The sequence below is a fragment of the Sminthopsis crassicaudata genome, chromosome 1 (genome assembly GCF_048593235.1).
Source record: "Sminthopsis crassicaudata isolate SCR6 chromosome 1, ASM4859323v1, whole genome shotgun sequence".
NCBI classification, from domain to species: domain Eukaryota; kingdom Metazoa; phylum Chordata; class Mammalia; order Dasyuromorphia; family Dasyuridae; genus Sminthopsis; species Sminthopsis crassicaudata.
In genome coordinates, this window is record NC_133617.1 from 501,877,723 (window position 1) to 501,901,334 (window position 23,612).

A 23,612-nucleotide genomic window follows, 5' to 3' on the forward strand; every position below is an offset into this window, starting at 1 on the left:
TTCTATAGCATAGCTATTGGTCCTTGGGAAACAGTAGAAACAAGCTAACAACTTGAAGAGATGGAAGCAGCTGGTATGAAGCAAGTTAAAGCAACGTTGCCATGCAACCTGTAAACTATAAATTCAAAGCTTGCTTTTAACACACAAAAGCAAGCTTTGTATATGGGAATCCTGAGGGTCAGGACTTTTTAGAAGTCCTGAAGCTTCATATCTCTCTATTCTAAAGAAATGAGTCTCCAAAGCTGACTTTTGTAAGTGAGTCTCATTCATCTCTTAGTTGCTTGATGGATGTATGATTTTCTATTGATTCAATCTCACTGATGACATAATCAGAGAAAGCTGTTCACTCCCTCTGTGTTCACTGCCCACTCGCTTTGATTATAGACTCAAAAATCTATCTGTGTAAAATGTTTCCAAACCTTTTGTCTGAAACATTTGCTAGGATTTTTCTTCTGGAAACATTTTCTGATTCAGAAAAGCCTGGAGATAGGCCTAATTCTTTTGACCAGCTTTAATGTATTTTGTCTTGTGAGTTAATCCAATCACTCAAATATTTAACTACTTTTCAATTTTATTAAATAAGGTAGTGTCATTTGACTCATGAGTTTGGTTTTTTGATTGATTTAGGACAGATGCCTAATAATTATTCACACCCATTTTACACCTTCCATTTATTATTGCTTCCATAATTCAAAGATACTACATAAAGATAGGAGTATAGAACACTTTCTTAATTACATTACTAAGGACTGAGATTTGGAAAACCACACCATAAAAGTTCTCCTATAACCTGCAATTCATAACTCACCCAGTTCTTTCCCTCTTAAGAAATTAAAGTTTTCAGATTCAAAGTGTTTAGAAAATGTAGCTATCAGTAGAGTATACTCACAGTATTAGAGCAATGTTTATGTCTTTATAAAATGATTCCAGCTTTATATAGACAGAATAATTATGAAAGTTTTATTTAGCTTGATGATACTGTAACAAAAAATGAATTAAGAGAGAACTGAGAAATTAAGATTTTAAAACATTTAAACAATTCCACTGGTGAAATATATTTAGAAAGATGCAGTTCCTTTCCTTACCTTGAAAGGGGATTTAAAATAATTTACAGCTGAAAAAATATAAAATTTCCCACTAAAACAATATATTAAATGTTGACTTCTGAGAAAGTGGATCTCACCAAAAACAGAATCAAATGAGTTAATGTAAAAAACTTTAAAAGTAATAACAGTGTAAAAACAGCAAAGGGATACATAAATCACTCCACCCAAAAAAGCAGAACAGAGAAGTAACTGTTTGCCCAGAGTTCAAGCAAATGGTAAGACTTTGAAAATGTTACAGAAAAAAAGATATGGCTAAATGTTTGTTCCAAAATACCTGCCGTCTATGATTAAATTATTAAATTATTGATGATTTAAAAATTGGTGATTGGCTAGCATATAATTTACATGGATCATTTGAAAAATATGTTTTTAATAAGTAAAATTTTGGGAAAGGAAGAGTATATATAGAAATTATTTTTACATTTTTCTGCCCAAAAGGCAGGTGAAAGGATCCTTAGGAAAATTACATGGTTAAATTACCAATTGTTCAGTGGACTAAAGAGAGAGAATGCTTTCAAGATGTCTTTGGCACTAAAAAGTGTTGTACTTAGATATTTTGACAAAGTCTCACTTCAAAATAACAATACATGAAATAGAAAGCATCCCCTTTAGTCACAAATATTAAATTGCTCTGAAACAGGGATTATAACAGTCCTTGCAACTTATTCTATGTCTGGCCAAAATGGTGATAATAGGTCATAAGTAAAAATCAGAGGTTTGTTAACAAAATATATTTTCCCAAGCAAGGTCTAGATGTCAGTCTGTTAAGGAGAAAATAGAGGAAACAAAACAATCTCTTTGTAACATGAACATATGACAGAGTTTAGTAGTGTTTAAGTGTGACAGCCTTTGATAACAGTGGAACTATATGGGCATGTGATTCTCTGGCTGGCAAATCTAGTGCTTTTCTGAAAAGCCAGAAAAATTCAAGTAAAATGTTAGAAGTTGAAGTGGTTGGTTATCTGGTCCCAGGAGAGATGCTAAAGAAATTTGAGTTAGAATGAGAATTTTCAGCAAGTATATTTTTCTCAACATTATCAGTGACCTAAGAAAATGTAGTCAAAGATGAAGAGTTTACAATCAGCAGCTCAACCCAGAGCTTAGAGAATTCCTTTGGGAAGAGTATTTTTGACAGAGCAAGTGAAGTAAAATGAGACCTGGGGAAGAAAACTGGAAATGTCAAATTTAAGTTAGCAGGCAAAAGTAGAAACTAAAAGTCTAAATGGCCAGGAGACTAAGAAAAAGCAGAACAAGTTGAATTGAAAAGACAGAAAACAAAATGATGTATGACAAGTATGAAAGTAAACAAAACTCAACCACAGTGAAGACAAATTATAGAGTAATGAAGCATCACGGTCTGGAGTCTGACTTTGATGGAATCTTAAGAGGCTGGTCTTCTGACAAAAAAGTAGGAATTTAGAATATCAAATAAAAATTAAGATAGCTTTTCCTTCTTAAAATGGAACTACAGAGACTAAGTCCATAAACATTTATAAAACACCTATTATATAACAGGCACTGTGCTAAGGGATGAAGCCTAAATCAAAAAAGGAAGGAAGGAAGGAAGGAAGGAAGGAAGGAAGGAAGGAAGGAAGGAAGGAAGGAAGGAAGGAAGGAAGGAAGGAAGGAAGGAAGGAAGGAAGGAAGGAAGGAAGGAAGGAAGGAAGGAAGGAAGGAAGGAAGGAAGGAAGGAAGGAAGGAACTTTTTTCTTTTTTTTCCTTTTTTTTTTTTTTTTTTGGCTGAGGCAGTTGGGGTTAAGTGATTTGCCCAGGGTCACACAGCTAGGAAGTGTTAAGTGTATGAGAACACATTTGAACTCAGGTCCTTCTGACTTCAGGGCTGGTGCTCTATCCACTGCACCACCTAGCTGCCCCAAAACAAGATATTAAAAAAAAAAAAAAAATGAAGATATGTTGGGTTATCCAACACAGGGACATGATAGGTGGGAAAAGCTGAGAAAGTGACTTATGGCATCATAATACTTGAAAACAGTAAGACCTTCTGCCATGGAAAAATGTACATGTACTATGGACAGTCTTTAGGCACTAAGTCTTCTCTGTTTTATTTCTCTATAAAATATAAGGTTTAGCCTAAGTGCAATGCAAAGATTATTGTCCTGATGTCATCCATAAATGACCTTGTAAGTAAGCACTTTACTTTTGGTAGAATTAAATGCTTCCTTCGTGTTCATAAACCCTGTGGAATTCTTGTTTTTCATTTAGCAGCTTCTGAATTTCCCCCTCATTTTCATCAGCCCAATCTTATTATTTGTGAGTGTTCTGGCCCAGAATAGTAAGTGCTATGTTAGCCCCAAATCTCTGAAGGGTGCTCACTCCTTTTCTACTCCACTGCTGCTAACCATGCATAGGCTCAGTTTTCTCTCCAAGTTACCAACAAATGTTCACTCTCAGGGGGTTTCTTTAATCTCTTGCCATTAAGTATTTTGATAGCTATCTGGCATTGAGACTACAACTTTTCATGAATATTTATTGCTGTTTCTGACTCCATTCCTCCTAAGATTCTCTGCCACATCTCATAGTCTGTGCCTACTCTGAAGTTAAAGTCACCCAAAAAATACAAGCTTCTTCTCTTGGTACCTTGATGATGAGGGTCACTGAACATTGTCAAGAAAATGCAGTCAAAGATGAAGAGTTTACAATCAGCAGCTCAACCCAGAGCTTAGAGAATTCCTTTGGGAAGAATATTTTTGGCAGAGCAAGAGAAGTAAAATGTGGCCTGGGGAAGAAAGTGGAAATGTCAAATCAAAGTTAGCAGACAAAAATCTTCATTATTTATTTACTTTTTTTAACTTATAAGAATTCATGATATTGGGAACATATGCAATGATAGTCCTTTCCTTCAAATGGCAATCACATTTTCATGAGTTTGTCATTCAAAACCTTTGGAAGATGTAGAAACATGTTGACTAGATTATATTTGATTACAAAACTTATGCCAGCTTCATGGCATTTCTCATCACTGTTGCCACTTCAGGGGGAAAAAAATAACTCTAACTTTGGTCAACTGGTTTTCATTTGGATGTGATATGTTGAGTTCTCTTCCAACAAGAGAAAGAAAAGGAAAAAAAAATATTTTAATGTCTACTTGGTTTGCTATTATCCATAATTGCATGTGTCAATGGTAAATGGAACCATCTTTCTAAAAGTTTTTCTTTTTGTGTGTGTATATTTCACCGCAAGGTAAGATGCTTGCCTGGTGGGGTAAACAGGCCATGGATAGGTTTGATGAAGTAGACACTTTTTAGGGCACCTTTTCCAGTTTCTTCCTCATTCCAGAAAGTTAAAAAAAAAAAACAAAAACATGCTCAGACATCCAGGGGCAGTTAAATCCCATTGCTACTTCAGTCCAGTGAGATAACGCTATACTCTAGTCCACCTTTATGTAGGGTTGGGACAACAGCTTCCATTGTATCTGCACTTGCTTGCTTCTTTGTCATTTGCCTATCTTCCAAGAATCTTGTATGGGTGATGTCTTTTTACTTATGCATAAATTGGATTCAAGTGAGCAGAGTTGTGTAAAGTTGTCAGTCTCAATCTGTCTTTCACAGTCATTGAAATCTGGTGGTAAAACAAAAGCCCAGAAAACTGTTGAACTGAATTGCAGTGAATGACTTTGAAGTCTCTAATGTCTGACCAAGCTCTAAGTGCTTTACAATATTTTTTTCTGTTTTCTTCATGGCTCACAATGTTCACAATGGAATAAATATTTTCCCATTCCACCAGGGGAAGTTTTCACATGCTTGGAGCAGACACCACCACATCAACTTAGTGATGGATCTGTGGCCCATTGGTTAGTCCCAACCTGATATGGCCTATTTGCTAAAGCAGTTTATATAATGTGTGGCCACTGCACATAGGTTCAACAAAAGATGTAATAATCTTAGGATACACCTAAGAAAAAAGAGTTGTTCAAGTATAATTGAGACAGATTTGGGGTTTTAATAGGAATATTTTAAGTATTATAACCACCAAACCATTAACTCTGCCATTTTTCTTCTTTTATACATTTTGAATCACTATATAGACCTAAATATAGTTCATCTTTATATTAGGAAAATATGTGATTCACCTTATATGTAGGTAGTGACTTATCTGCTTGAAACAATTATTTACAAGAAATAATCCATCTATCAAAATCATCTGGATTACATTGAAGATCTTCCAACTCAGCTTCTCTTTCCAATTCAGACTCCTCACTGAATCCAAGTTACAGAATTGAAAAAATAAAAATAAAAATACATAGATAGATATATGAGTACTACATAATATCTTTTAGATATTGAGAAATAGCAAAAAGAAGGCACTCATTCCCACTGTCCTCAAGTTTTCATCAATCTTCCAATGCTGCTTATTTGTTCAGTTCTCTGTCTGTATTTCGGTCTTCCTTTTTAGGAAATCGATTTCTTCCAGTATAGCATCCATTCCAAGTACTAGAATTATCTACCTCATTTCTGATTATCTCATACTTATATTCCTCCATCTCAGTTTCCCTTTATAATATAAAAAATTTTTAAGTACTTTTGCTCATATTGGATTGATTTTCTAATAATATACTTTGTGAGGATTTTACTCTCTTTTGCTCACTCCAAATGTCCCTCCTGCCTCCAACCCTCCCCCTCCCCGCTTCAAGCAGGGATTACAAGTATGTACCATGAAACCTATCATTTAATATGTTTTAAGAAATAAGATTGGATCTTTTATATATAAAACAGTAAATTATTTTTTATTAAGCCAGATAAAATATTTCCCATCTGTTCAGAGAATCTACCACTTCTTGCTACCAATTCATAGGTAACCTCCTCAGGTGAGGAGATCTCAGACTACACTGGAGCTTGTTCCTGAATCTTTCATCTCTTGTTGAGTAGGACCAGTCTACTCCAAAGCAATTACATCTATCTGTAACACAAGGTATCTGTCTCATAATACCTGCCCATTCTCTCAACTGAGATATAGAAAGCCTCCAGTGCTAAAGTAGCTCAGTCTTTCCATTTCAAACCTTGACTCCCTAGTGAACCAATTCAACTGTCCTCTGACTATTCTCTTGAATAACTACCTCAACATATAGCTAATTATACTCACATTTGGATCATCCCTACTATTCCTCACTTTCACTCCTACACACTGTAGCTGAACAATGGTGAAGATCACACAACCATATTGACTGCTTCCACTACAAAATTCTTATATAACCCCAACTGAACCTTCATTATTGCTAAACAATTCTATTATGCCTTCCTTATCAACCTATTTGCCCTCTCTCCACATTGGATCTTCCAAAGCTTTTCATTCCTCCTCAAACCCTAATATAGATCACCTTTCCCCAACTCTCTCCACTGAGATCATTGGCTCATATTTTATACAAACAATTAAAGGTATACACCATGAAATTCCTTTTTTCCCTCTTTCTTATCTTATATCACTTAAGTACCTTCTATCCTTTCTTCTTCAGTTCTGTTTTAGAACAAGTTATCTTACTCTTGACCAAGGCTAAGTCCTCTACCTCTTTGAGTGATCACATTCTACCCTACTACCTCCAAAAAATAGCTCTTTCTATCATCCTGTCTTTCATTTGTGTTTAATCCTTCCTTTCTAATAGCTCCTTTCCTAACTCTTTCAAATATAGGATTGTTTCCCCTAACCTGAGAAAATTCTCAATTGATTTTTCCATCCCCAAAACTATCAAGCTATTTTTCTTTTTCTTTTTTTAGCTAAACCCATTGAAAAGACCATCTAAAATATGTCTCTTCACTTTCTTTCCTTTTACTCTCTTTTAAACCATTTACAATATGACATGACCTTATCTTGCCACTGAAACTGCTTTTTCTAAAGTTACTAATGATCTTGGCTGCCAAATTCAATGTCTTTTCTCAGTCTTCATTTTCCTTGATTGTTATGTAGCTTTTGACACTGTTGAGCACTCTCTCCTTCTTAATACTCTGTTCTCTGAGATATTTAGAAGAATATTTTCTCCTAGTTTTCCTCCTAATTATCTGACAACTTCTGTCTTTATTGATAGCTCATCTTCCAGATCATGCCTTTTAACTGTAACTGTCCCTTAAGACTTTTTCCTGTGCTCCCTTTTCTTTTACTTCCACACAATTTCATTTAGTGATCTCATCTATTCCCATGGATTTAATTATCTTTCTTGATGATTCTCAAATATACTTTTTCTACTACAATTTCTCTGTATACCTCCAGTCTCATATCTCCAATTGCATTTTAAACATCTTTAATTGAATATCCAGTAGATTATCTGAAACTCAGTATTTTCAAAACAGAACTCAGTACTTTTTCTTCTAATCCTTTACCCACTCTCCCTATTACTGCAAAAGGCAATGACATTTTTCCAGTCTTTCAGATTCACAACCTAGGACTCCTCACTATTTCTCACCTCTTCTCAATCCAATATCTTAATTGCCAGGTTCTCCTTTATAAAGTCTTTTGAATAAATCCTCTCTTCTTCCCCGACACTGCCACCATTCTAGTACCTGGTCCTTATCATCTCATGCCTGAATTATTGCCACATCCTGCTCATGGGTTGACCTTCTTTAATCTTTCCCTATTCCAAACCATTCTCCATTCAGCCAGTAAAATGATTTTATTTCCCTAAAATTCAGATCTCTCCCCTATACAATATGCTCCAATGACTTTTTATTGACTTCAGGAGTAAATATCAAATGCTCTGAGATGTTCGCATCTCTTTATCACCTAGCCCCTTCCTACTTTTCTGGTTTTCTTACATCTTACTCTTTCAAACAGACTCTTCAGATTTTCAGTTTAGTATCATTGGCCTATTGGATATTCCACAAACAAAATAACATATCTACTGCCTATGGGCATTTTCTTTGGTTGTCCTCCAACAATCAATAGATTCTCCTTTTCCACTCCAACTGCTGATCTCCATTCCTGACTTCCTTTAAGTCTCAACTAAAATCTTACCTTCTACAGGAAGGCTTCCTCCAAACCTCTTAATTCCAGTGTCTTCTATTGGTTAAACATTTTCTTTTTAGCCTTATATAGTTTACTTTGTATATATTTGTTTGCATATTGTATCCCTTATTAGATTGTAAATTTTTTGAGAGCAGAGACTGTCTTTCATTTCTTTTAATAATAACTCTAGGGCTTAGCATAGTACTGGAACATAATAAATGCTAAATGAATATTGATTGATTGATTACTATGTGCCAGATACTGTACTAAGTGCTAGATCACAAAATATAAATATCTGATAATTATGTAACACTTCACAAATTATATAATATTTTTCTTATTGCAACTGAGATATAGGGCAAATATTGCTATCTTATTTCACAGATAAGAAAATTGAACTTAAGAGAATTTATATGACTTGTTGATTTTGACAAAGGAGGCATGATTTAAGGCAAGGGTCTGAAATCAGTTTCTCCTCCATAATTAGAATTAGAATTATTGTTATTGTTGTTGTTGTTGCTGCTGCTGAGGCAATTGAGGTTGTGACTTGCTTAGGGGATGATTAGAATTATTTTAATCATACTATACTGCTTCTCCTTAAACAAGTGTCAAAGTAAAACTGAGTCTTCTCTCTTTTCTTTGTAATGAGGAAACTCCTACTATAACAAGAACTATGTTGCATCTATTATGAAGGAGATCAGATAAACAAGAAAAGGGTTGGAATAGCAACTTTGCTGCTAACTACCAGTAAATAAATCATTCAATCTCTTTGGACTTCCGTTCCCCCACCTAAAATATGAGGGTACAAAGGGACCAGAATCTTCCTCCATAGTAATCAGGTTTTATGAAGGGAGGGAACCATATTGAAAGGCCATCATTTTCATTAGGAATGTTGGAGTCAAAGAAAGTCGTTCTATTTCAGAGAAAATTGGCATCCTAGGTCCCTCCTAAATATAAAAATATATTATTTTAGTCATAATACATCTTAAAAAAGATCTAGGAAGCATGAACAGGACCTTCAACCAAAAAATAAAGACAGGTCAATCATAACTAGATCATAGGATCACAATATAAAGAAAAACTTTCCTCATTGTGAGTGGACTGAGTAACAATTTTAACTGACATAGACATCTTGATGATAGACTGTAGAATTTGAAAAGTTTGGGATTACTGCTCCCTACACTAAGGGTATGTATATCTCACTGAATGCCCTAATATAAATTTTTAAAAATAATGAATTAAAATATAATAATAGAGAATAAAGAAACATGTAGAAATGAAAAACTCCAAATTGCTGTTTTCAGAGCTCTGTTTACAGAGTGGTCTGTAGGGCATTTGTGTCTCCAATGTGATGTGAATTAGGGAGAGATGTGATCATATTGTCAAAGACTGGGAGAAAAAAATCTTACCTTGATCTTTTGTCGGCATTTTGATTTGAGGTACTAATTTAAAGTTTCTTTAAGACAAATATTGAGAGAGTTCATCTGAGTTGTTTCACCACCTTGACTCTCTCCAAATGACTTTTATTTATATATCCTTGTAATTTTCTAAAAACATCTTTAATATTAAATATTTATGAGAAAAATTTACCATTAAGATTTCCCCCCAGCTGTTTATATTCTGATTATGTCTTTATTTTCTGTGTACAGAAGCTTTTCAGTTTTATGTAATCAATTTTACCAACTTTATCTTTTATGATAATCCTATTTTTTGTTTACAGTAGAATTCTTACCTTTCAGTATTATCTATTTTCTTTTTCTCTGATCATTTAGTTATATGACTTATTTTATTTGGAGCATGTATCTATTTGTAGTTTATTGTCTCCCATAGAAAAGTGATACTTATCTAAACTTAATTTTCTGCCAGGCTGCTTTTAAATATTCTTAGCAGTTTGTCAAATAGGGGATGTTATCCCAATAGATTGTGTGCTTAGGTTTATCAATGCTAAGAAACTATGTTTTATTACTTCTGGGTCTTATTTACTAAATCTATTCTCCTGAACATGATTTCAATTTTTAAACAGCAATAAATAGTTTTGATGATTATTGGTTTATAGCAGTTTGAAATTTTTGTACCTCTATTCCACCTTTACCTATTTTATTATTATGATTATTTTAATTCATGATATTTTTTCCTCCAGAAGAATTTTGTCCTTTTTTTGACTGGATCTGTATAATGATTCCTTGGTTATTTGATGGCTTTGGCATTAAATTTGTAAATTAATTTACTTAGTATCAGAATTTTTATTTTATTATCATGATCTAACATTTATAATTAACATTTTCCTTTTTTATATAAATGTGTTTTGTAGTTCTATTTATATAAATTTTGTGTACATCTTGATGGATAGAATGTCAGATATTTAATATATTCTTTAACTACTTGGAATTGGAATTCATCTATTTCTTCCACTTGGTTTTGTTAATGATTTATAGAAATACTAATGGATGTTGTGGGCTCATTTTATATCTTTATATTTTATTAAAATTACTAATTGTATAAATTCATTTTTATTTGACTACCTAGATAGTTTTATCGCCACTTTTCCTTCAATCCTTATATTGTTGTTAATTTTTTTTTCTAAAACTAAATAGTAATAATGAAATATTTGTGTAAGAGGTATACTGTGTTTCTAACATGTGCATATTGACTTGCTTGACAAAATGTAGTGGTGGGAAGTCATGATTAGGTATGTTTGGATTCTTGGCCATTCCTGTCCAAGAGAGATTTCAGCCTGGAGAGAAGCAGAAGAATGGTCCCATGAAGCTGGATACTCTCTTCTCATCTGACATTGGTTACAGATTTGCAATTTTTTGCAAATTATATCTATTTACTTGCCCCCAAAGAGTGTAAGGGCCCTTTTGTCTTTCCCTTTCAAAGTAACAAAGACTATTTCCCTGGTCTCTTTCACTTAAAAGGGAACATAATCTAAGCTTATACTTGAAAGCTCCTTTCTAACAAATGCTAGATAATGAAAGACATAAACATTTAGTCAAGGTGGAAAACAAAAAACTAAGATTATGCCAGAAAATATGGAAGGTAAATAATGCTTTAAATGTAAGGAGAAAGCATTGGTGATTTCATCCTAGGAGAAATACCTCAAAACCTGTATTTGTTTAAGTTAGAAATCAGGAACATGTTGAAGAGTTTGTTTCCTTTATATTCCTTTATGAGTCTTTTTTATTTGATCTCCTTAGTATCAGTTTGTTGAAAAGTTAAGAACAATGTTAAGTTGATAAATTACAAACAAACTTTATTAAGTGCCTATTGTGTACTAAGACCTGGGCTAAGGATAGAAATAAGAAAAAGACAGTATATTCTCTCAAAGAATTTATAATCCAATTGGGGAAGACAAATATACAAAGGGAGCTATAAAGAGTGAAGGGGTATACCATATGGGGGCTTGATCTTGGTGGAACTGTCAAAATTTAGTAGTAGAAGAATGGATAAGAAATGAAGTTCTCTGGGTAACTAAGCTTCCTTTAAAGGGAGGTAGTGTATGGAATATATTGCTCTACCCTCCTGTCCTCTAGTCAAAGAGGAGAGTCAACTAGGGTACTGAAGAGGTGATGAATATCAAATGTAATCACTTTGCATGACAATAATTTTTCAGGTGATAAGTTTATTCTAGGACAAAGTATGAGAATTGTGCAGTAGAAAATAAAGGAGGGGAGAGAAAGAGAAAAGGGAGGAAAGAGTCAGAGAGATAGAGAGTGGAGGAGAAAGGGAGGGAAAGAGGGAAGGAGGGAAGAGGGAGGGAAAGGGAGAGAGAGGAGAGGGAGAATAAGGGAGGGAGGAAGAAAGAAGGATCGGAAGGATGAAGAAGAAGCAGAATGGGAGGGAAAAGGAGAGGGAGAGAGAGATTGAGAGAGAGAGAGAGAGAGAGAGAGAGAGAGAGAGAGAGAGAGAGAGAGAGAGAGAGGAGAGAGAGAGAGAGAGAGAGAGAGAGAGAGAAAGAGAGAGAGAGAGAGAGAGAGAGAGAGAGAGAGAATATGAGAATGAACATTTACTTTATCAACGGAGGAGTGAAGATTATCTCTCCAGTCCAAATTTTGCCCCCCACCTCCTCCAGACAGTCACACAATGAGGAATCTTTATTCTTCCAATCAATAAATAGAGTTTTATGCAAAGTGTTTCAAAGTGAAACACAATTTACTCTTACTTCACTGCCCCTACTCCCTAATCTTAAATATGTTCATACTTTATAAAAATTAATTTTTGTATTTATATAGATCTGTTTAACTATTTAAGTAAATATCTGTTCACATCATTTCTTGTCTTTTAACACAAATGAGTGAATTTTTTTTTCAAAAGTTTTTTCTCTATAATCACATGATTTTTATCATCCTGATGTAATGTAGCTTTTAGGAGACAACAATAATTTTAAGGTCCTCTGACCTTAGGAGGCTTCTAGTCTAACAATCTGTCAGTGATTCTAAAGTTCTTTGGTTTTAGAATCTATGATCAAAGGTCCCTCACACTCAACCTGAGACTACAACTGTTCTAACAATCTGATTCTAAAGTGTTCTGGCCTCAATATAGTACCACAAATCAAATTCTTGAGACAGTAGTGACTAGATCACTCCTCAGTCTATAGCTGACTGTCAGATGGATAATCAGTTGGTTAGTGATAGCCAAATGCCTGAGACCACTCCTTTGTTTTACCTCTGGGCCATAAAATTAGCATATCTATTACATGAAGAACTAGATAAATATGACTCTTTGCTTCTGTTTCTTTACTAAATTCTCTTGGAATTTAGACCTCTTCAATTGCATTATAATTACAATAAGCTTTGCCCCTTGACTAGGAAATGGGTTCAAGCCTGTAAATTATTTTGAGACACCTTTTGGGGTCCCTTCCCAATCTCAACAATTGTAAGAAACAAAATATCTTACCAAGAACTTCATCGACTCACTGATGAATGCATAAAAGATTTATTTTACATTTTTTACAGGAATGGGTGGCTAGGTTAGTTAGACACACCTTTGAAACTCCAAAGATTATATTTTATTTCCAATCCTGAAGAACAAGTGCCTCCCCTAATTCCTCATTAATTGGATGTTATGGAAGTTATAGGACTGTAATCTCCACCTGTTACTACATAGGTAGTCAGTGTCCTCAAGGAGCTTACATCCTTATATTCTTTTTGGGAGGGTAACCTCCACCCTTGATTATTCTTTAGTGTCCTTCCAGGCTTCAAATTTCTAATTTAAGTTTCATTTCTCCAATTTAATTTTTGTAACTGTGGAAACCAAATAAATGCCTATCACATCATGTTCTCACATTTTGTTGCTATTAGCATTATATATACATGGTTTTGCTAAGATTATAATAGTCCTGCATTCTTGTTTTAAAGTAAACTGTAAATTAACCATGCTTTGTTCACTTCTTTGTTGTTGTTGTTGTTGTTGTTGTTGTTTTTATCTCTCCCACGGCTTTTCCTTTTTGCTTTGTTTTTTCCCTCCCAACATGATTCATAAAGCAATGTGTATTAAAAATAATTAAACTTACTATAATAAAAAGTAAATTGTAGCTTCATAAATATTATGTTATTCAATATTTTGAAATCATTTTTTCTACCTATGCTTTATCTCTCCCCAATTTTATTGTGTTATGCCACAGTCTCCTTGAGCTGTTCTACCTCAGTTTCCCGATCTTGTTCTTTTCTTTGTTTGAAAGCTATAAAAGGGTTTGTCATTCCCCCATTCATCGCTGGATACTTTGAGACAAGAGTCCTGTACAGTCAATTAAACTCTCCAATTAATAAAATATTAAAAACTCTCTAATCTCTATCTTGCCTCAGTTTCTCTGGCATTACATAAGGACAAGATTTTGTTTTTCAGAAAGGAAACTAGGTAGTTGTCTTTATTTTTTCTGTCTTTACAAATAATTTATGCAGCAATGAAGTTGATAGATGTTTAATGTTTAGTCAAATTCATTTAAACATTTGTCTAGCCTGGGTAATTGAAAGTAGGCAGTTTAATTATAGAAAATTCATTATTAGTTTCTCTTAAAATCATTGTTTAAATTCTCTTTTTTTGTTAATTGGAGCATTTATGTTTATAAATTATTATTTCTTTTTAAAAATTATATGTTTTTGTCTCATTATTGGACAAAATAGTTTAACAACAATTTCTTAGGTTTCCCTTTTAATTCTTGTAAATTTTTCTTTTCCTTTTTTAATAAGAGAAAGTTGGCCCATTATCTAATGGTTTCTTTATTTTACTAGTTTTTTTAACAACCTCTTTTATTTATATGTATAAATTCAATGTTTCTCTTTTTAAATTTTGCATATTGCTTTATTTTCAGACTTCCCATTTTTGAGATTTTTAAAATTTCTTTTTGTAGATTATCTTCTATTTCCAACTGATTGATCTTTTGCTTCTCATCTTGCATACTGAAAGATATATAAAATTTTAAACAGGAATTGTTTTAGTGGCATCATTTATAATAATATGTGATAATTATTAATTTGTTTGATAAAATTATATATTCTGTGCCTAACATGATTTAAGATTATATTACTTTATACATATATTTTAAATTTCTCAAATTGTTCTTCTTGATTATTTGCTGAATTGTGCTCAATAATGAAGTTTAACATTACTGTTTTTTCCTATTTTTATTTGTGATTTTTATACATTAATGATGTGCAATTTAGCACCAAATAATGTGGTTTGAGGACCAAAATGATGTGGATGATGTTGGAGTTTGGCCATGTGAAAAATTCATAATGGCCATTCTCTTTGACAAAAGCTAGATTTATTTAGGGAAGAGGTTATAGACAAAATGAAAGGTTACAACAGACACTGAGAATCATAAACATGAAATAGAGTTGGGAGACCATGTGGAAGACCAGTTCTTGAGTAGAACTCACAATTATTCCATTAGCTGACAGGCTAAATCCTGAGGGGGACTTATTTTCCTTAAACAGTTAGCTATAAGGAGGAGTGGGGTTGAGAAGCATAGTGGAGTTAGGGGAGATACTATGTGGCATGAGGGAGGAGGAGTAAAGAGAAAGACACTAGAAAGCAGAGTGCCATGGTGAACTGACACAAAGGAAGGGAGAAGGCATAGGATGACCCATAAGTAATTTTTATAAGGCCAATTTAACCTCAGGGACATGACTGGGATTGTCTGCTCAAGATCTCTACAAAAGGTGAGTCTCAGGGATTTGACCTAACTTGGATTTCAGACTGGACAACCTCCTCTGAGAGTAGAGATATGGAGCTAAACTAATCTCTATCACAGCCTTTTCCCTGCTTGCCTTTAGGGATGAATTCCTGTTAATCATACCTAACACTGAAGACTTCATCACTAACACCTAGCTAATCACAGTGACATTGGTTATTATTATTTTTTTTTAACACTGTTACTCATTAGGAAGCTTTAACAACTGAAGATTTCCCTGTACCATGTTTCATCCTCTTAAATTCTTTATGAAACTATAAAAATTTCTTGTTCTTTTGCTTTATTTTTTGTTATTTATTTATTTTCCTTGTTAATCAACCCAGGAATTAGTTTTCATTTGACCATCTCACCCAGAAGACACAAGTCTTAGAATTACATTCAAAATGGTTATAAACAGAAAATAAATGTGAAAATATACTGCTGATATATATTTATTAAGGTAGATGCTATATATGTATGAGGAATAAGAATAGATGTAGGGAAATTCAGCAATCCACTGGAGACAAAATAACAACAACAAAAAAAAATGGAGCCCATTCTATAATACATGATCTCAGATAACTTTACACATAATAACAACTAACATTTATATAAGTATTGCCATGGGCCAGACATTATGCTAAGTTTTATTTTCTCCTTTGATTCTCACAACCATCCTGGGAGGTAGATCCTATCCTGTATTATAGTTGAGGAAACTTAAACAGAGCTTAAACAATTTACCCAGGGTCACTCAGCTAGTAAATATCTTAAGACTAGATTTGAATTCAGGCCTTCCCAATTCGGGGCCCTGCAATCTGTCCTCTGCATCTTATCTTTAAATAACAATAAAGATAAATTAAAGATCCTAATGTAAGGAAAGAAATTTAATGAATAGATATTTTCCCACAAAGTCCTCTTCTGATACCTAATTTGACATGAAATTGATCTTGCGTTTTTTAAGGATATTCCAAGTTTTACCAAAAATTAAGTTATAATCAGCTTGCTGAGCCTGTCTAAGAAGAGAAGAGTTTATCACTAATGGGATGGATATTTATGTTTGTCTATAGTAAGAAAAATAACAACAACAACAAAAAAGATATGAAATGCTAGTAGGTCTTCTGTTCTGTGCAGTTCCATTCTACTTCCACAGTGAGGGGTAGAGTAGCATAAGATGCGAGAGAGGGAAATAAGAATTACATAGATTTTTACCTTCATTTGTTACTCTGAAGTAAACTTGGAAAATGTCTTGTCTCAAGCTAATTTATCTTCTCTTATTCCTAAACTACAAATTTACAAGTTTATAAAAATCACTGTTAAGGTTATTATAAGGTATTAATAGTATAAAGTTTAAAATAAATACAAATGTATGTTTAAAACTTTTACAGAAGCTGCAATGATACTCTCAGAAAATGGTCACCTCTATGTTTTGGAAGAAAAGGCAAAGATGAGCTGCCAACTGAACTTTGCACTCACCAACTGTTATAACTTCTGGCTCAGCAGCTCCAAGACACTCATCAAGTATATATACATTTCTCTCCTCTTGCTCTCTGGTTTACATACATATCTATTTGCATCTCACTCTCATAAGTCCACCTCCCTGTGTAATGTTTGAACATTTGGCAGAAGGTTTTCCATGGATCACTGGAATACCAAAACAAACTGAATTCTTCACAAACTGAGCTCCCCTTGAAATGTACATTAACAATCCAGAGAGTCTACAGATTCTCTAACCTTTCAGGAAAGTCCTCCAACATGGCTCTGATCCAATACACGTACATACACACAAATGCAAAAACACACATTTTTAGATAACACACACATACACACACACACACACACACACACACACACACACACACACATACACAGATTTATCATGTTATTGGAGTAGGAAACTTGAAATGGAACACTCTCTTTACCAATGCAGGTCCATAGCTTTTGAGAAAGTTGCCTAGAAACTGAGTAATTTAGTATCTTCTCCAGGATCACAGAGCAAGTAAGTTTTAGAATCAGATCTTGAACCTGCTCTTCCTGGTTTTGGGGCCAGTTGGATATACAAAGAGTTTAAACAGTGTTCTAGGTAAGGATTGCAGCTGATTCTAAAGTGGGATATTTTAAAAACTCTATCAGCCCTTTGAGGAGTTAGCCCTAGGAATTCCACAAATTAAGTAGACAACAGAGACCTCTCTGTGAGGAACAAGTTTAGATGAGCCATTCATTCAGTAGATAATGCATACATACCTGTGAGAAGTGGATCTATCATAGAACTAGTGACCACATCCATCATCAGTGCTACACTCTGCAGTAAACTTTGCAACTGGCTATTAAACAATGAAAAGACATTGAGGTCCTACAGTTTTTAATATACTAGTTGCCTTGATAATATATTCCCCTTACATTTGCAATAAGACCATTAGACTTTAGATTTCATTCCATTCTCCCTTTCACTGGCTGAGTAATTGTGATAGAATATATCCCAGATTTTTTTTTCTTTCTTGAGAGTTAAGAAGGACTGTTTCACACCAACTCTTCTTACTACATAAGAGTTACTTGTCTATTGTCTGATTTTTACTGGTAAATACATAGGTAGGGACTTACAAATTACCTTATTAGCAGTAGGCAAGTTACCCCTGGAATTGAATTTTGCTGACAGAACTGTCAATGCAAGTTGGGGTACTGGCCCCATGGTGTGGTGCTACAAATATATGTCCAAACCTAAGAGTGGAATCAGTACTATATTTTTCCATTTATTAAAATTTTAATTTATAGAATTAAAAAAGCAATTCTATAATATAGTATAATAAGAAAACCATATATGAAATTGCAAACCTATTATGTAGGATTAGAGAATGGCTGAATAAATTATGGTATATGAATGTTTTGGAATATTATTGTTCTATAAGAAATGATCAGCAGGATGATGTCAGAGAGGCTTGGAGAGACCTACATGAATTGATTCTAAGTGAAATGAGCAGAACCAGGAGATCATTGTCCATGGCAATAGCAATATTATCTGATGATCAATTCTGATGGACATGGTTCTCTTCAATAATGAGATGATCCAGGCCAGTTCCAATGGTCTTATGATGAAAAGAGCCATCTAAATACACCTAGAGAAAGGACTATGTGGTTCACAATATAGCATTCTCACTCTTTCTGTTGTTTGCTTGTATTTTATTTTCTTCATAATTTTTTTGTTTGATTTGATTTTTATTGAACAGCAAGAAAATTATATAAATAGATATATATGTATTGGATTTAACTATTTTTACCATGCTTAACATATAATGGACTACTTGCCATCTAGGGCAGGGGGTAGGAGAAGGGGAGAAAAACTGGAACATAAGGTTTTGTAAATGCTAATGTTGCAGAATTATCTGTGCATATGTTTTGAAAAATAAAAAGCTTTAATTAAAAAAAAAGAAGTAAAAAGCAAAATGTTCAGGTGGAATATCATTCAAAAATACTTTTGGAAAAGAGAAAAGAAGAAGACAAAGAACTTACCAAAATTGAATTCAGAGCAGTTATGAAGTTATCAGGACATATCCTTGTCAAAATTTCCCAGTAGAGGTGGAAAACATTTGAAGATAGCCTGAAGGCAGCCAGGAACAAAAGACTGCTCACCAAATCCAGAAGGACTAGAAAAAGGGAATTACTGATGGGAAAATTGCTACTCCAATATATCTGCCAATTTGTATCCAGAATTAGAGGTTAAAGATTTATGAACTTCTGTATTATAATTTCTTTTTTGATCTGAAATAATTTATCCTTTACAGAAAACCTGCCATTTGTCCTTTATTTTTTGGTTTCTTGGTTATAACTCTTATCTTGTAAAGACATTTCCCCTAATCAAGTAAAATTCTACTAATAAAAAATACAGTAATTCCCAGATTACTCCAAAAAAGTTCCTTTGTCCACACTTTGATTGTTAGCTCTAGGCTGGATAGAGAATAGATTGAATTTCATATTCCCATCTTCCCATCTTTAACTTAAATTCTTCCATGCCCATATTATATAAAATAGCCTATATTTTACCTTTTTAACCAGAGTCCATTATTCCTCCATCTCCCAAAAAAATCTTCTTTGACTTTTGTTTAGAAAACTTACTTAACATAAACAAGGCAAAAGATAAAGTTGAAGACAAACAACCTATATTTTCATAGTAAATAAGCTGCCTGTGGTTGATGCAATCATATATATCTATATATGTGTCTGTCTGTATGTGTATGTGTATATGCATACACACACACACACACACACACACACACACACACACATATATATACACACACTCATACACACACACTCTTGTTCTTTTCTCAATGACAGATCTGACTCAAATCAATGAGAATTTAAAGTGATATTCTGAAGACTCTATCAGACAACTTTAAAGCTGTCACCTTACAGTTTGATTTAACCTGAGGTGATCTTTCCATTATCATATTCTTTTGCTATATCATAGAGGAGAAGGAAAAAAATTTGGGAACTGGGCTAAAATTTTGGGAATGGTTTATCTGAAACACACCCCACTCAATACCTTCCAGAGCCACAGAAGTTCCTGTAGTTTATCCACTGGGGAATTATTATAGTGACAGAGACAGTGAGAGACCAGATCAACCTGTCTAGTTGAAGGGATGCACAAAAGAATCAACAAACAAACAAACTATGAGAAACTTAAGACATTTACCCAAGGTAATGCATTCATCTTGTAATATCCCTTTACTCCCTGTGAAAAAGTCAAATGGTGCATTCTGAATAGCAAGACATTATGGCAGTAAGTGAGGCAGTGATTCCAACAGTCTCCAATCCATATACTTTGTTAATTCCAAGGATTTAGAGACAGCCCTCATTTATTCAGACAAACTCTCATTCAGGACCCCAGAGACTTAATTTTGTCCTCCAGATTCCTGATTCAATCTGTAGATGACATCTTAATCTGTGTTTTCACTCAGCAAGCCTCTCTATAAGCCTCCATCTTTACCTTGAACAATTATGCCTCTAGAAGATATAAAATTTCCACAACTAAGGCACAGATAGCAATGCAGTGTGTTAATCTATTTAGGAGACAAGCTCACTCTCACGTCTAGATTGCTGATTTAAGAGAAGATTGAGGATATCCTAAACTTTCCTAGTCTGACATTAAAGAAGCAACTCCTGACCTTTCTCCATTATCCATCAATCAGTTATTAGACTGGATTTTATAGGATTTGGATCCCCAATTTTGGCCTTATTGCAAAGCCCTTATATGAATCCTTTCAGTGGAGCCCTGAGCAGAAATCTGTCTTCAAAAAGTTAGACCAAGCTTTCCAATGCACCTGGAAGGCTGAGTTATTAACTCTCACATGGGATCCATCCAGAGTCAAGAAAGCATGCAAATATTTGCACCGACTGGAAATATTCCTTTCATGTGCTTCATGTCCATGGGGCAACATAGAAAGAATGATGATTCTTGAATACTAAAAATTCCCCTGTCAAACATGGGAATGAAAATTTACATATCCTCCATGTAGGGTATTATCCAACACAGGTGGCAATAAGGGTGAATCTGAGCAAGCAGTAGGTAAATCACAAAATAGAAGTAGCTAAAAATTGTAAAGTGAGAAGGGTGATGTTTTTTGAGTAAAATATACATTGAATTTAAGAAGAATTGCTCTCTTACCTCTCTGTTCCAGAGAATTTGGAGTCCAGTAATAATAATAATAATAACAGTAGCAGGAGCAGCAAAAAGAAGTCAAAATGACTGGCAGTGGCTCAGGTTGTGATTGATGATTTTGGCATTTTTTATAAATAAAAAAAGCTCTTTTAAGTGCTCCACAGTATCTGATCCAGACATCTTCATGGCCATTGGAATTAATTGTTCTCATTTGCCAATTCCATGGATGAAGTCTTCACAAAAGTTGGTGTAGATACTTAACTCTGATGGGTTTGAGACCACTCAGTTGCCCTTAAATTGATTTAGCCTGTGTTCCAAAATGGATTACTAGAATATGGCCACTGCTCATATGACAGCTTCTTGAAACTGTAAGAATTGAGCAAATCAGGTGGATACCAGTGATTAAAAGTAGCTCTGAAAAGGGCTTGGAAGTCCTAACACCAAAGACACTAGTCTTCCCTGAGCATTCTTCAGCCTAGAACCTAGATTAAACACTTTCAGGATGCCTAAACATCTGCCCATGTGGAAAATTGTCCATCAGAAACTCAATAGCATCTCAGTTCAGTAGGAAAGAAAACCAGAAGGGAAAAAACTGTGTTCATAAAGGGAAGAATACTATTAGTACCAAGTCTCAGGACACTCTCAAATATCCCAACTTTCATGTCTTGCAGGACAGGCAGAGGAGATGGCAAGGCAAGAATTCAGGGGAAATATCACTTGTAGAAAGAATGATTTTAGACCAATAATACAATAAATAGAAAAAAATACTTGGATATGAAGAAAAGAAAAAAATTAAATGTGTATTGTGAGGGTTCTAAAGAAGATGGGATGGAAAAAGTCCCATGCAATACTTGATTTTAAAAGAAGACCAAATGAAGAAGAGTTAGCATGTTGTAGGACTGACATTTGTCAACTTTTGCAGGGGGACAAGCTCCTGGAAGTTCATTGTCATTTTAGACAACTGAGTTACCCCAAATCACATTGGAAAGGATATAGATTTTATTGTGGTAATTTGAAATTGAACCAAACAAGGCTCAACTGACAAGAGATAATGAAGATCTTTCAATGATCTGGTGCATAGGTAACTGTCTTCCAATAGATGGCCAGCACAAGGATTTCCTCATCTTTTTCTCAGAGATTTCCACTCTGATAGCTCTTCTGGTTCCATGTGGGATGCTTCCATTAGCACCCACAACACCACTTAATAATGTCTCACTGCTTAAAATAAAGCAACTCTTTAATTGCATACTCAAACTCTGGGATATAGCTATAATTCCTTAAACTACTTATCTGACTTATGAATACCCCCAAATCATTACCAATAGATAATAGTTACAGAAATAGTAATTAGTGGGAGTTTCCCAGTGAAAGGGACTCATATGTAACATCACAATTAGAAGCAAAAAAAAAAAAAAAAAAAAAAAGACAAAGCAAGTATCTATTTTTTTATCTCCTATTCGTGTCCCTAATATTCCAAATATGACAATGAGTTAACTGGTTCAAAACAGAGACAAAGAGGAAAGCTTTATATTTTTAATGAAAATAGACATGCCATTCCACTTTTAATATTATTTTTAAAACATAATATAAAATCACATAAGAATTCCTAGGAAACTATATGGTACATAACTAAGTCTCACTGTAAATAATGAATCTTGTAAAATGGCTACATTACTTAAATTAATATTGAATATTTTCATCGGACTGGCTTTTATATAATTATAACCTTGCATGTGCTAATTTTTACACATATGTGACCACTACACAATGGTTCATTAGTCTCACTAATTGGGAAATTGTTGTAGTGGCTAGAGTAATCCGTTTGGATTCAGAAAGATCTCAGCTGAAATCCTGCTTTAATAAGTTATAAATCATGTGATCATAGATAAGTTTCTTCATCCTTGGTTTCCTCATCTGTAAAATTAGAGGTTTGAATATGATATCCCCTAAGGTTTATTCAAGAATCACTTAACATCATTATTTTTAGGCAGCTAAATGGTGTGTAGTGGATATTTATAAGGCACTTACTATAATGCATAGCACATCGTAAGTGCTATATACATGCTTTTATTTTTCTTATTATGACACTTATTTGAACATAAAAGATATTTCTTATTGCTCACGAACAATAAATTAATTTAGTTTTAGATAAGATTATTTGTTGTGGGACATTGCATGCTTTGGTATTTACTTTTCTGTAACAATGTGATAGAGCTCATAGCATTCATGGTTAGTGAGCTGGCCCCCACTTTGTCCCACCATAGCCTACTCCCTCCACCATAATCTTTCTTTCCTGGGGCTTAACTACATATTTGCTCTTCAAACTTTTCTTTATCTGTCCTTTTCTTCCTTGTTCTCAGCCTATTTTACCTTTTTTCCATCAGCTAGGAAGGAGGGAAGGAAATTGGCAGTTCCCCTGAAATCTGGAACCAACAAGCTGAAAGTCAGAATTAGCAGAGCAGCTTAGACTTGTATTCCTTTGTTGAAGGAGTCATTGTGTTCTTTTGTACTGGTTTAGTCATGGTAACTGGGCAGAAACTGGTACCTCATTATGTGGTTGATCTGTTTGTATGGTAGGTAGCAGATAGTAGTGAAGATGACTTTATCTCAGTGAGCCAGAGTAAAGAAATTCCAGACCTGCTATTAGTTTACTTGTCACCTAGTACAAAATATAGGATAAGGGAATTTTATTCTAGTCAATCAAATGCAATTTAAAAAGAAAGAAAGAAAG